The sequence below is a fragment of the Helianthus annuus genome, chromosome 7, assembly GCF_002127325.2.
Source record: "Helianthus annuus cultivar XRQ/B chromosome 7, HanXRQr2.0-SUNRISE, whole genome shotgun sequence".
NCBI classification, from domain to species: Eukaryota; Viridiplantae; Streptophyta; class Magnoliopsida; order Asterales; family Asteraceae; genus Helianthus; species Helianthus annuus.
In genome coordinates, this window is record NC_035439.2 from 141,999,156 (window position 1) to 142,012,878 (window position 13,723).

Below are 13,723 nucleotides of genomic sequence, written 5' to 3' on the forward strand. Positions count from 1 at the left end.
AACTGGTTTTGAGACAAGCTTATCTAACTGGTTTTGGGGTTGGGATTACCTAAACCCGTCCCAAACCTGACCGATTGCTATCCCTGAGTCATCAGCCTTTTAACGCCTCAAACACCACCCCGGAGACAACAAACAGCGGTGCTAGGGGTGGGCTTGTGAAGCCCTTAACCGGGTTGGGGGAGAAAGAGATGGGGCCCTTGTGGTATTACACCAATTATCAATTTTCTTCTTTATTTTTCTTTTATTTAATTACTAAGTTAGAACCCCGTGTAATACACGGGTTAAATAAATGTAATTTTATATATCAAATAATAAAAAATATATTTTTAAAAACCTCGTTTATTACACGGGTTAAATAAATGTAATTTTATATACCAAATAATAAAACAATATATCTTTTAAAACCTTGTTTATTACATGGGTTGAATAAATGTAATTTTATATATTAAATAATAAAAAAGTTATATCATTAAGAACCCCGTGTATTGTACGGGTTGAGTAAATTTAATTTTATATATTAAATAATGAAAAAATTACATTTTTAAGAACCTCATTTATTGTATGAGTTGAGCACATGTAATTTTATATATCAATCAATAAAAAGTTATATCTTGTTATATCTTTATAAACCATATGTATTATACGGATTGAATAAATCTAATTTTATATACCACATAATAAAAAAGTTATATTTTTAAAAACCCGGTTTATTACACGAGTTGCATAAATGTAATTTTGTATAGTAAATAATAAAAAATATTATATCTTTAAAAAACCTCTTTTATTACACGAGTTGAATGAATCTAATAAAAAATTATATCTTTGAAAAACGAACGAATATACTCGATATATGGTGGATGGGGTGATTGCGGTGATTGTTCTTATAAATGCCACGTAAACATAGTGAATACCGTATTTGAGTTTAGAGTTGAACACGATAATAAAAGTATAGAAGCAATAAACATTGATTAATGTTTTTGTTTACCCTTTATAAACATATAAACATTTTTGAAATAAGTTCTACCCTTAACTACTTTAGTTTAATAAAATAAATCAATCATTTACATTATATTAATTTATATTTAGTGTACTTCTTTTTTTAATTTCAAGATTAATAATTTTGAAATCTAATAAATATTTCAAAATATTATATTATCTTCTATACGAATTGTTTAAATTTATATTAAATTTAATTTTATAATTATCTTTTAATTAATATTAATTATCTATAAGTAAGTAGGAGAGAAAAATTAGATGGCTCCAATGAATGACATGTGTCCCTGAATTGGTTTCTTTTATTATATAGTATAGATGAGTTAAACTAAAACGGGTTAGTTAAAGGATGGGGCTAGTTAAAATCTCATTGTCTACATGACAGTGAAGTGACGTTTTATGCTAGTTAAACCACAACTCCTAGTCTTAATCAATCTCTTTCTTTCTAAAACAACTCAAAACTTCACTAATGATCAAAGTGAATTACATCTAGGTCATCTTTAGAAACTTACGAATTTATTCCCGTCGTTTACCAAACCGTACGATTGTTACTTATCACTAATAGATGTTAAGACATATGTTAAATCAATCTTACGATTTTGCATACAATGATGGGCAAAACACTAGTTTAATAAAAATAATCAAACCCATAATATAAACATATTACATGGATACTTATGTAATTATATACTATATATAATCAAAGGGTGAGGTTCTAGAGTGAACACTAGTGTATTTGCGAACTGAGTGAACAAATCCTGACCATTGATTTACACACGTGTATGGCTAGGATGTCATATCAAATCGTAAAATACACTAGTGTATTTCATCATCAAATCATGGCTATTAATTTAGGGTGTCCGGGGCGCCTGCGGGGAGGGGTGCGGTGAGTGTACTCCCCGATCGGGAACACCGCCGCCGACCCCTCGGTGACCCAAATCGGGGAGTGGGGAGCGGGTATCATTCACCATGTGAGAGATGTATATTTTTTAGTTTTTCTTTCTTTTTTTTTTTTTTTCCTTGTGAGAGATGTAGGAGGATGAAGAACAAAGTGTAGGTAAATGAAGAAGAAGAAGAAGAAGAAGGGGAGGAGGAATAAAGAAGAAGAAGAAGAGATGTATATTTTTGAGTTTTTTTTTTTTTTCCTTGTGATTTTTTATTACTTTTAAAAATACCCCTCAAACTTGTTTTTAATTAAATGAAATGTTCTATTTTTTTATTTTTATTTAGTTTTAATTTAGAGTGAATTGCAAGTTTTGTCCTTTATCTTTAGGCTATTTTACAAGTTTTGTCCTTTATGTTTAAATTTGACGAGTTTTGTCCTTTATGTTTAAAAATCAAGCACGTTTTACCCTTTGGGCCTTAAAAATCAAGCACGTTTTGTCCTTTATGTTTAAAAATCAAGCACATTTTGTCCTTTATGTTTAAAAAATCAAGCACGTTTTGTCCTTAAAAATAAAGCACGTTTTGCCCCAAAGGGTAAAACGTGCTTGATTTTCAAACATAAAGGACAAAACTCGTCAAATTTAAACATAAAGGACAAAACTTGCAAAATGGCCTAAAGATAAAGGACAAAACTTGCAATTCACTCTTTTAATTTATTTAAATTATGTTTTACTTTTATAAAAATATTTATATAAAAATAAAAAATAAAACCAAGTCCCCAAAAGAGGAGTGTCGCCATCAAATTGAGGGTGTGGGGGGAGTTAAGTGGGGAGTTGACGTGGCGCGTGGTGATTGGCTGTGTGTAAGAGAGGTCACTCCCCACTTAGAGGAGTGCCCCTTACACCCTTACACACGTGTATAGCCATGATTAGTTCGCTTAGTTCGCAAATACACTAGTGTTCACTCTTGAAACAAATCCTATGATGAAAAGTATATATGTAAATCCAGATAATATAAGGCTAGTCGGTATGGGGTTCGGCCCCGGTTCGTCGCGGTCCGGCGCCGCTGGGCACACCGTGCCGCCCCCTGCGTCCTGAGCTCCGTCCCCGTCTTCAACGTCCATTCTTCGCCGTTCAGGACGATCCTCCAGGTGGGCCCCCGGTCCGTCGCCGGAGCCAACACCATGCCGCCCACCCCCGTCGAGCTCCGTCCTCCATCTTCATCCCGTCTGCATACCGTATAGCCTAATGCACATAGAAGAACTTTTAAGCAGTGCAAGGCCTACAATGTGGCAGGTGACAGTCATGAAAGTTGAAAAATATTTTGATGTGAAGTGATATTATAGTATAAAGTGTTTCTTTTAATATTCCATGATATGAAAGTTCAGCAAAATTCAAATGATTCATAGCCTTTTGAGAAAAATGCCCGGATAGTCCTTGTGGTTTCGTCTTTTTTCACCTATAGTCCCCAATTTTCTAAAACTACTTGAATAGTCCCCAAGTTTTCAATTTTTGTTCCCGGATAGTCCCTAGGTCTAACTTCAGTTACTTTTCTCTGTTAAAATGATGTGAAATGACAGAAATACCCTTTCCTTAAAAGGCCAAACCATAGGGACTATCCGGGCATCTTCTTTATTTTTATTTATAAAACCCCCACCACACTTCATCTTCAACCTCCACCCACCATCACCCTCCTCCACCCTCCACCATCACCGCCGCGCAGAACCACCGAAATCATGCAAAACCGAAACTGAACCCTAAATTTTGGCGGTTTTCTGCTTACCCCTAGTAGAGGGTAGATTGGTAATTTGATTACAACTTAATATGCTAATTGTGGGATCTGTGTTTTCTTTCCAGGATATTGAGAGGGAGAAACGGAGGAGTGAGAACCCGGAGGCGATGGAGGAGGATGTGGAGGATGAGGTGCCGGAGATCAAGGCGGCGCATTTTGAAGAATCGATGAAGTTTGCGCGAAGGAGTGTTAGTGATGCTGCATTCGTAAGTACCTGGCATTTGCTCAGACTCTGCAGCAGTCTAGAGGTTTCGGGTCGGAGTTTAGGTTCTCTGAGACTAGCGGTGCGGCTGCTGGTGCCGGTGGGTCGGACCCTTTTGCTGCTTCTGCTGGTGCGGCTGATGATGATGATTTTTATAACTAGCTTTAAAGCACGACACTCTTTATCTTGAACTTTTGTAATTTATGTAAACTTTATGATTTTGTTTTACAAGACTAATTCTCCCTTGTTTCATGCTTTCGTTTTCCATCTGTGTTTCTCATATCCATTTGAGGTGTAAACTTGAAATGAAATTGAAGGTTAAATCAACTGATTGTAAACAATCCTAGCTTTGTTATCTTACTGTTCAAAGAGAGAGATATGGGTGGGTTGGGTTGAAGGTGGAGATGATGGTGGTGGTGGGTGGAGGTTGAAGATGAAGTGTGGTGGGGGTTTTATAAATAAAAATAAAGAAGATGCCCGGATAGTCCCTATGATTTGGCCTTTTAAGGAAAGGGTATTTCTGTCATTTCACATCATTTTAACAGAGAAAAGTAACTGAAGTTAGACCTAGGGACTATCCGGGAACAAAAATTGGAAACTTGGGGACTATTCAAGTAGTTTTAGAAAGTTAGGGACTATAGGTGAAAAAAGGCGAAACCACAGGGACTATCCGGGCATTTTTCTCTAGCCTTTTATACAAACAAGTTACCGCTATTTTGAGAACATTCAAACTTCAAAGTTTGAACTTGTGCCTCAATCCTTTTCTTGTATTTAATTATACAAACTTGACTGAAATAGGTTGTTGTGCAATATTTACAATTTATTATAGGGTAAATTACTTTTTGAGTTCCTGTGTTTTATGGGTTTTAGAGCATTCACATCCAATCCACCAAAAATATACATACATTCCACTAAAAAAAAACTCATATATCAATATATTTCCACTAAAAACAAATACTTTTTCTCACTTATTTTCAATATATATTACATTTTCTCTCTCCTCCACTCACAACCACTTTCAATATATATTAAAAAAGTATAGGGGGTGAACAGTGTCCCTCCAAATATACAGATGAACAGTAACATTTTCTCTCTCCTCCACTCACAACCACTTTTTATACTTTTTATATTTTAAAAACCCCCCACACAGATTTTGGTGGTTTGGATGAGAATGCTCTTAACTAATTGAGTCCAAAAGCAAAAAGTTTAACGACCTGAGTCCCCATAAGCATTTTCTTTAAACATTTGAGTCCAAATTTCTAACCCAGTTAGAATTTTGTTATTAAGTTTTGTTAAATGACCAAATTACACTATAAAACACAGGGACTCAAAAAGAAAAATAATATATAATCCTCCAATTAACACAAGTCGGTGAAATCGATTGATACCGCTGATACCGCCTTACTACTGCGGATCAGAAATCGATTTTGTTTTGAACCTAACAGATAAAACAAACAAAATCGATTTTGTTTTGAACCTAAGCCAGTATCCCTATCTCCACAATTCCCCATCTGTTACACCACCACCGCCCTCAACCTTCTTCACCATCTCCGACGAAAAACGCTGTCGCACACCTCCGCCTTCAAATCACCCTCCACCTCCTAATCAGCCATCTTCCCCACTCCACCATCTTCAACTGCCTTCGACACCCAACACCGGCGACCATCGTCACCGGTTCACCCTTCTCCACCGTACACATCACCATCGCCGGTTCTCACCGAAGACACACCTTTCATCTCCGCCGCCGGACATCGTCTTCGAACCGGCGTCTGTCAACCGGTGCTCCTCCGCTTCTAAACTCTGGTATGTCTCGATTATCTTTTGTTCTCTTCTTATTGACATCCCGAGGCACCCGTCACTCTTGCCCCTGTAACAGCACCCAAACCACTGTCTCTTTACATTCTCAGTTGACCCACCCTTTCACCTTCTTTGGGTGTCAGAAAAGGCTTGTTTTGCGACAGTTTGGGTGTCAGGAAATTTGCGACAGTTTGGATGTCAGGAAAGGCTTGTGTTAATTGGGGGATTATATAGTATTTTTCTTTTTGAGTCCCTGTGTTTTATAGGGGTAATTTGCTCATTTTACAAAACTTAACAACAAAATTGTATCTGGGTTAGAGATTTGGACTCAAATGGTTAAAGAAAATGCTTATGGGGACTCAAGTTGTTAAACTTTTTGCTTTTGGACTCAACTAGTTAAAACCCATAAAACACAGGGACTCAAAAAGAAATTTACCCTTTATTATATTTAACACGACAAATTAAAATATACTTTTAAATCTCTTCGTAGTAATACATTCTATTTAGGTATTTTTTAACATGATACGACTCACGACTGAACTATGGATCCGACCAATCATAAATAATTATAATAAAAGTTCGTTTTTTGTCTAGCGACATAAAATGTTAAGCTCAAAATCAGTAATGTTAACTACCCAACCCCATCTATGTCTTTGTGTGCCCAACGGTTAAAACGCCTCCAAACTAGAGCCATTTACGAAGGAAGAATTGTTTGAGAAGTTTCCAATTGAGGCATTGTATTATCCCTAACCCCTTGTTGGCTTCTTTTAATCAATCTACGTGAAACATGACAAGAAACGAAATCTTGAGTCGCACAACAACTTTGTGACTCCAGTAGGTCACATGATAATTGTGTGACTCCATTTGATCACTCAAAATCCATGATCATATATCTATAACATGTTCATTTTTTGACAACTTAGTGATAACATGTTCACCACTCTTCACACCCTAGAGAAAGAAACTAGATAGAGAAAGTGCAAGATCAAGCCATACAGTTCATGGGCTACTCAGTTTGCATTGAGAATTCATCATTTCAAAACGGTTCCATCTCTTCGAAATCAAAAGCAACTTGGCTCATAATTGAGTTTTAAGGTTTTGAACTTATATCTTGTTCTTTTTGGTTTTAAGGTAAGAATCACACAAAATTTTACATGTATTTGATGTTACAAATCAATTATAATGAATCTCCAATGATAAAGTTAGGAACTTGAGGCCAAAGAAGGTCAGATCTAGCATATTTGCCACTGATGGCCGAGCTAGGGGTTCTTCAGATATATTTTGCCAACCCCTAGCAAGAAGTATGTTTCAACGAGTTGATTTATTCTCACCGAATAATATGTTCTTGGTGAAATGTAAGAACCAATGTTTATTCCAGCTAATGGTTTAGGGTAAATTACACTTTTCGTCCTTTATGTTTATACTGGATTGTAATGGATGACCTTTAACTTCAATAATTACAGTCACAGTCCTTTATTTGTAAAACCCATTACACATTTCGCCCTTTAGTACTAACCATGTTAAAAAATTAAGTTAAGTTTGGTCATGTGCACGTCATGTGAGGGCATTTTTGTCTTTGTAGACTTTGTTTCTTCTCCTTTATGAAATTCCTCTCTTTTTCTCAAACTTAGACTCCTCAACCCCAACAAAACTCACAGATTTCAACACCTACTTCAAGTTCCATCAACACCTGTCATCATATGTCTATCTCTCCTCAAACCGCCGGCACTTTCCCTCTCTAAACTCACCAATTTCCTCCCTCGAGATCCAACTTTGACATGCCGACCACCGAACACCACCACCATGCCAATGTTAACCACCGTTCACTACCCAAACAAAACCCTAAATTCTTATCATTACTCCTCAAACTCATCATCATGTTCCTTATTCTCTCAATATTTCTAATCTTTATGTGCCTTGCTGCAATTATTTTACTCAACCACCTCATCGCCGGCTCCGTCGCCACCACCACCACCACCGTAGACCAAAAACAATTGCAAAATTTTCACACAACAGCAACAATCATTAAACTTTCAAAACCAGAAAAATCAAACTAAAAGAAAGAAAAAAAAACCCAAAAATCAAACAAATTTCAAAACTTTAATCTATCAAACTCAAAAACAGATCTAATCTCAATAACCCAACTTCGAAATTCCCAAAAACTTAACTTCAAATCAAACAATACCATTAACCAGATCAAGAATTGTGGTTGAAGTGTTTGACTTACGACCGTGAACAATGCCAGAAAAACATGATGTTCTGACGTAGAAGAGGATGCTGGTGGAGATGAAGATAGGTTGTGTGGGTTCATGTTTATGTCATCCATTGTTGACTGGTTTGCACGAAATTGAAATATTGGGTTCTTGATTTTAACAATTGGGTGGAAGAGGAAGTTAAGTGTGGTGGCAGATGGTGGTGGGATTGGTCGGGGAAGAAAAGGTAGGTTTAGAGGGTGTTTGGTTACACAACGTAATGAAACACATGCTTTTATTTGGGGTTACAGTTTGCAACATTTTGAAACACGCATAATGAAACTCGAACTTAGTAATAAAAGTTTTTTAATTCATCTTAACCATTATAAACAATCAATAGACAGTAGGTAAACCCACCCCTTGGAACTAACACAAGCGAGGCTTTCTCTTCCAGCCGAGAGGAAAGGAGCCATGGCAAGAATTTTCATACATAGGGACTGAATTTTTTGCCATCGACAATGACACAACACACTTTGCCTCAATAAGCCCAAGAAAAGTAAGGTGAGGGAATGCCCTCCCAATTGGCTAAGCACACAATCTCATCAATCTTTGGAGGAATCACATGATGAATCTGTTAACATTTGGTATCTCCACAAGTGTGCTAGATGTGAGCACGATGAACCAACATATGACTTATCAGTTATAAATACCGGTCATAACCTTAAGAATAAGTCATATCCAAATTATATAAGATATAAAGATTATTTTTTTTCGCAAACCAATGGGCCTCTGAATATTGATTTGGTTTATGTTTTTTAATCCATATTGGTTTATGGGTAGTCCGCTGGTACGACAAGCAGACTTGAACTTTCTGAAATGTATCTATTGCGATGATTAGCGGACTCGACCCATTCTCGCCGGAGTTCGACTAACCAGGCCGATGTATTTTGAAGATGATTTTCAGGTTGTGGTGGATTTAGGAACGTGGAAGACGACTTGGCAACAACTTGGGGTGGGATTTCACTACATAAAAAAGGTAAAGTCTTTTTCTAGCTAAATCGAGACCTATAACTCTAGACCATCGTTGGCTAGACATAAACCTTCAACTCCACCTGACAAGCTTTTGATCATGTCGGGAAAGATGGCTTGGGGTGGGTAAAATGACATGATAATGATTCATGTCAAGGTTTCCGATTGTGGATGTCGAAGAAATGACAATGGCCGACGAATTTTGGTCAAGTCTGCTTGCCTCGACAACGAATTCAATTCAGAAAGTCCAAGTTTGCTAACCGAAACAACAAACTACCCATAAACCAATATGGGTGCAAAATATACCCAAAAACCAAATAACTTTTCAAATGCACACCATTTTGAGTTTTTTTTTTTTTTTTTTTTTTGTTATAATACCAATAATATGAAGATTTGTACTCACATTTTGTGCTCCTTTCATACCAACACAAAGAGTGACATTCTCTCACCGAATCAGCCTGTAGAATGACTTAATTAGGAATTAAAGTGATATCGTGGCCGAATAAAAAAAAAATCCCAAGCATAACAATTTGTTTCAAAAGTGAAAATATTTAGATATGTCCAAAGTGAAAAAGGACTAAAATTTAACCGAAAAATGACATAATTTTTTCTGTATATCACTTTTATTTTTGTCGGTTTCCTCACAACAATATCATTAGCCGAATGTTCTTTTGGATTATGATGTTTGACCTCTTGTTGCAAACATTCAATCATTATAATCAAGATACGCAATAAACAATATGATCAAGTAAAAATAATTTGCTTCAAAAGTACAAGTTTTCCCAAAAGCATTTGAAATACACATTATTTAATTATTTATTGCATTTTATTATGCTTTTACTTTATACTTATGATCCAAATACGGGTTTTGAAATTTGGGAAAGGCATAAAATCATTGTGATTTAACACACACACATATATAAATGACAAAGTTGTTTAAATCAAATTCTCATCAAGTGATTCATGCATTATAAATCTTTCGATGCAATAAATAAACAATAACTCGTCTACTTTTTTGTGAGCAACAGTGACTGTTTATCGAATTAAAAATGTTACAAGTTAAAACATATGTAAAGTTATGGATAGAATTAGAGCCCGATGAGATTTTAATAAAACTAGTTAAATTTCCGTCCGCGCGTTGCGGCGGGGATCCAATAACTGCAACATGCGTGTCAGTAACGGCAAGCAGATACCAAATATCAAAACATAAATAAAAAAGTCGTGAAAATGATAGTCAATATGTCCTAAAAAAGCGATTTTAAATAACCTAATATATAATAATAGGACCCACACGTCCTACACGTTGGAAATTCGGTTGTTTTCAGTTTAGTTATTACGGTGCTAACACGTTAAAATATAGATGAGCTCGGTACCTGTAACGGCACCGAAAGTGCGGATCCGGAAAATCATCGAAATTAGGTACCGACACCGAAAATGCTCGGTACAATACGGTATGGTATTTGAAGGTAAAAATCAATAAATATAGGTATGGTGCTAGACCGGTGTCGAACCGAAAGTAACGATTCTGAAAACGCCAAAAGGTGGGTAACAAATTGGTACCGAAAATGATTTGGTATAGTAAATTTGGTACCGATACGATACCGGTTTGATTACAGGATTTGATACGATTTGCTCATAAATAATCTAAGTATCCAAGTTAATTTTACATGCTACAATTCATTCATTACGTAAAAAGACAAAAATTAAAGCAAATTAAGTTGTTTTGTATATAGAACCTCATTCAAACGAAATACAGTTTACTTACTCTGTGTATGAAAAGTAATCTAAACTGTGCAATTACTTGCATTGGTACGTTGCTACATGATTTGATGAGCTCGGTACCAATCGGTATCGAAAATACCTTTACCGAAATCCCAAAAAATGGGTACCGGTACCGAATATACCTGGTACAGTACGGCTTGATACGGTCGGTACTGGTACGACACCGGTATTTGAGTGTAAAACCCGATGAATACCGGTGCCGAACGGATACCCAAAAATACACCCAATTTAGTAAATTTAATACCAGTACCGATACCCGATACTATTTATTAATTTCTATTTTTATTACTTTTCATTTAATAATATGTATTTATTTTTTACTATTAATGTTCATTCTACTGTTCATTTCATTCAGAAGTTAATATATAGGAGAATGTTCATTCTACTATTCATTTCATTCAGAAGTTAATATATAGGAGAATGTTCATTCTACTATTCATTTCATTCAGAAGTTAATATATAGGAGAATTTAGTCTCATACTCAATTGTAACCCGTATTTTCTTTTATCAAGTCTCATACTCATCAAATATTATAATTACTTATTATCTATCACGTTTGTGTATTTTGTTTCATGGGTTCAATGATTCTCATTTATAATATGGAAGTCTGGCAATTTTCTCATTAGTGATAGGGTGGGGGGGGGTAACGGTATTTGACGGACTGACGGTAAATATGGAGATGTCTCAGTTGAACAACTTGATTAGTATTTTCGATCAGATACATTGGCCAGCCAGTCTGCATATTCGTGGATTTGGGCGGTGGATAGTACCGCGATTAAAATGGTTTGAACGCACATTGATCATGTTTCTCTACCGGATGGAAGCCAACCTACTAGATGGAATATATATATGTTTCTTGAAAGAAAGTTTAATATTTTAGCTTGGAATGGAAGTATCTATAGAAAACCCTTATAATTTAGAAACTTGAGAAACTATAACCTCCCGAATTTAAAAAAAAAAATAAAATCACACATGTTATATACATGTTTTTAAGGGTTTTGGGCAAAAAAAAAAAATCAAAAAAGCGCCGAGTGGATATTTAAAAAAAAAGAGTAAACTGCCATTTTGGTCCCTGAGGTTTGGTCGCTTTTGCCACTTTAGTCCAAAACTCAAACCTTTTGCATCTGGGTCCCTGTGGTTTTAGTTTTATTGCCATTTTGGTCCAAAAATGAAATCAGGTCATATTTGTCTTATAAAATCCTGCAATTTTGTCATTTTTCTCAGGGGCAAATCAGGTCATATTTGTCTTATAAAATATGGTATTTATTTATAAAAAAAAATGATCATTTTGCCTCTGCTGAAAAGGACAAAATAGCATGATATTATAAGACAAATATGACCTGATTTCATTTTTGGACCAAAATGGCAATAAAACTGAAACCACAGGGACCCAGATGCAAAAAGTTTGAGTTTTGGACTAAAGTGGCAAAAGTGACCAAACCACAGGGACCAAAATGGCAGTTTACTCAAAAAAAAATAAACAAATTTCTGGGGTAACATATGTCAGACGAATGTAACATATGTTACACTAAAACCTGTTTATTTTTTTTTAAATATCTACTCGGCGCTTTTTTGATTTTTTTTACCCAAAACCCTTAAAAATATGTATATAACATGTGTAATTTTTTTCAAAAAGAAGAAAAAATCGGGAGCTTTGAGTTTTTCAAGTTTTCTAACCACAAGTAAGTTTTCTATACATCCACTCTTGTTGCATCAAATATTCAAATCCCTACCCAGCAAGCTATTGCTTCATGTAATATCGTTACAAAATCTTAGTTATATATCGAGAAATGGATTGTAGTGGATTTTCCAATTTTTAAAAACCTACACATTTTGATGGATTGGACATATGTGGAGCTGTCCAAAAAGGCTACTGTAATAACCACTTGGCGGATCATTCAAAGATTTTAACCGATTTGGCTTTTAGACAATGTTTGGGCGTTTTCTGCCACGTGCCAGTCCAGTTAACAAGGGGGCATTATTGGGCGTTTTTACAAAATAGACATAGTGGAATAATGCCCAATAATACCCCAACCAATCATTACACAATTATTGATTTTTTTTTAAATTAAAAACTAACTAGAATTACGACCCGCCGCAATGCGGCGGGGATTCTTTAGTTATAACTAAATCGATTTAGGACGCGCACGTTATGTTGAACCTGTCAAACGGGAAAAAATAGACGATGTAAAAACGTTCACCCACACACGCACGTTGCGTCGTGTTAACTCGCAAAATTTAGAATGAAACGTAAAAACGCTAAACCAAAGACGCACGTTGCGATGTGTTAAGTCACAAAATTTTGAACGAAGCATAAAGCGAAAAATTTACGGAAAAGGAAAATATAAAGGACCAAAGTTGAAAGTAAAAAAGTTGTGAAAATAGATTGGAAAAGATAAAAAGTTTTATGTTAAAAGTAAAAAAACAAATAGTTTTGATTTAAAAGTAATTTATGAAACTCTTTTGGGTGAAAAGTAAAAAAATCAATTTTTTTTTTAAAAAAACCCTTAAAGCCAATGTTACAGCAACCATATGCATAACCATTTTTTTTGGAAAACCCCCCAAAGCCAAGATTACAACACATAAGTAAAAAAAAATCAAAGTGGTTAAATCGCAAAAGATGAAAACTTTTGAATTAGAAGTAAAAAATCAAATTAATCAAAGGGGTTAAATTACCAAATATTAAAACTTTAAACTTAAATTGTCAAAGATTAAAACTTTAGGGTTAAAAAAGAAACAAAGATTAAAAATTTTAAACTTAAATTGTCAAAGAATAAAACTTTAGGGTAAATTGTCAAATATTTAAACTTTAGGGTTAAAAAGAAAACAAAGATTAGAAGTTTATACTTAAATTGTCAAACATTAAAACTTTAGGGTTAAAAATGAAAATTTGCTTTTTTTTTTGAAATACTCCCAAAACCATATGTACAAACAACATATGCACAAACTTGTTGCTTCTTTATATAGGTTTTAATAATACTTCATTAAATAAAAAAATTACAATATTAAAAAAAGGGGTAAAGTTAAAAAAATACTAAAAAAATAAAATACA

At 34.9% G+C, this 13,723-nt stretch overlaps 1 long non-coding RNA gene across 1 annotated transcript; it reads left to right on the top strand.

Annotated features, from left to right (window-relative positions):
- Nucleotides 1-6,606: 6,606 nt before the first annotated feature.
- LOC110868896 lies at nt 6,607-7,089 on the top strand. Its single transcript, XR_002552872.1, has 2 exons — nt 6,607-6,799; nt 6,871-7,089. It is a non-coding gene; the product is annotated as an uncharacterized LOC110868896 (long non-coding RNA).
- Nucleotides 7,090-13,723: the final 6,634 nt, after the last annotated feature.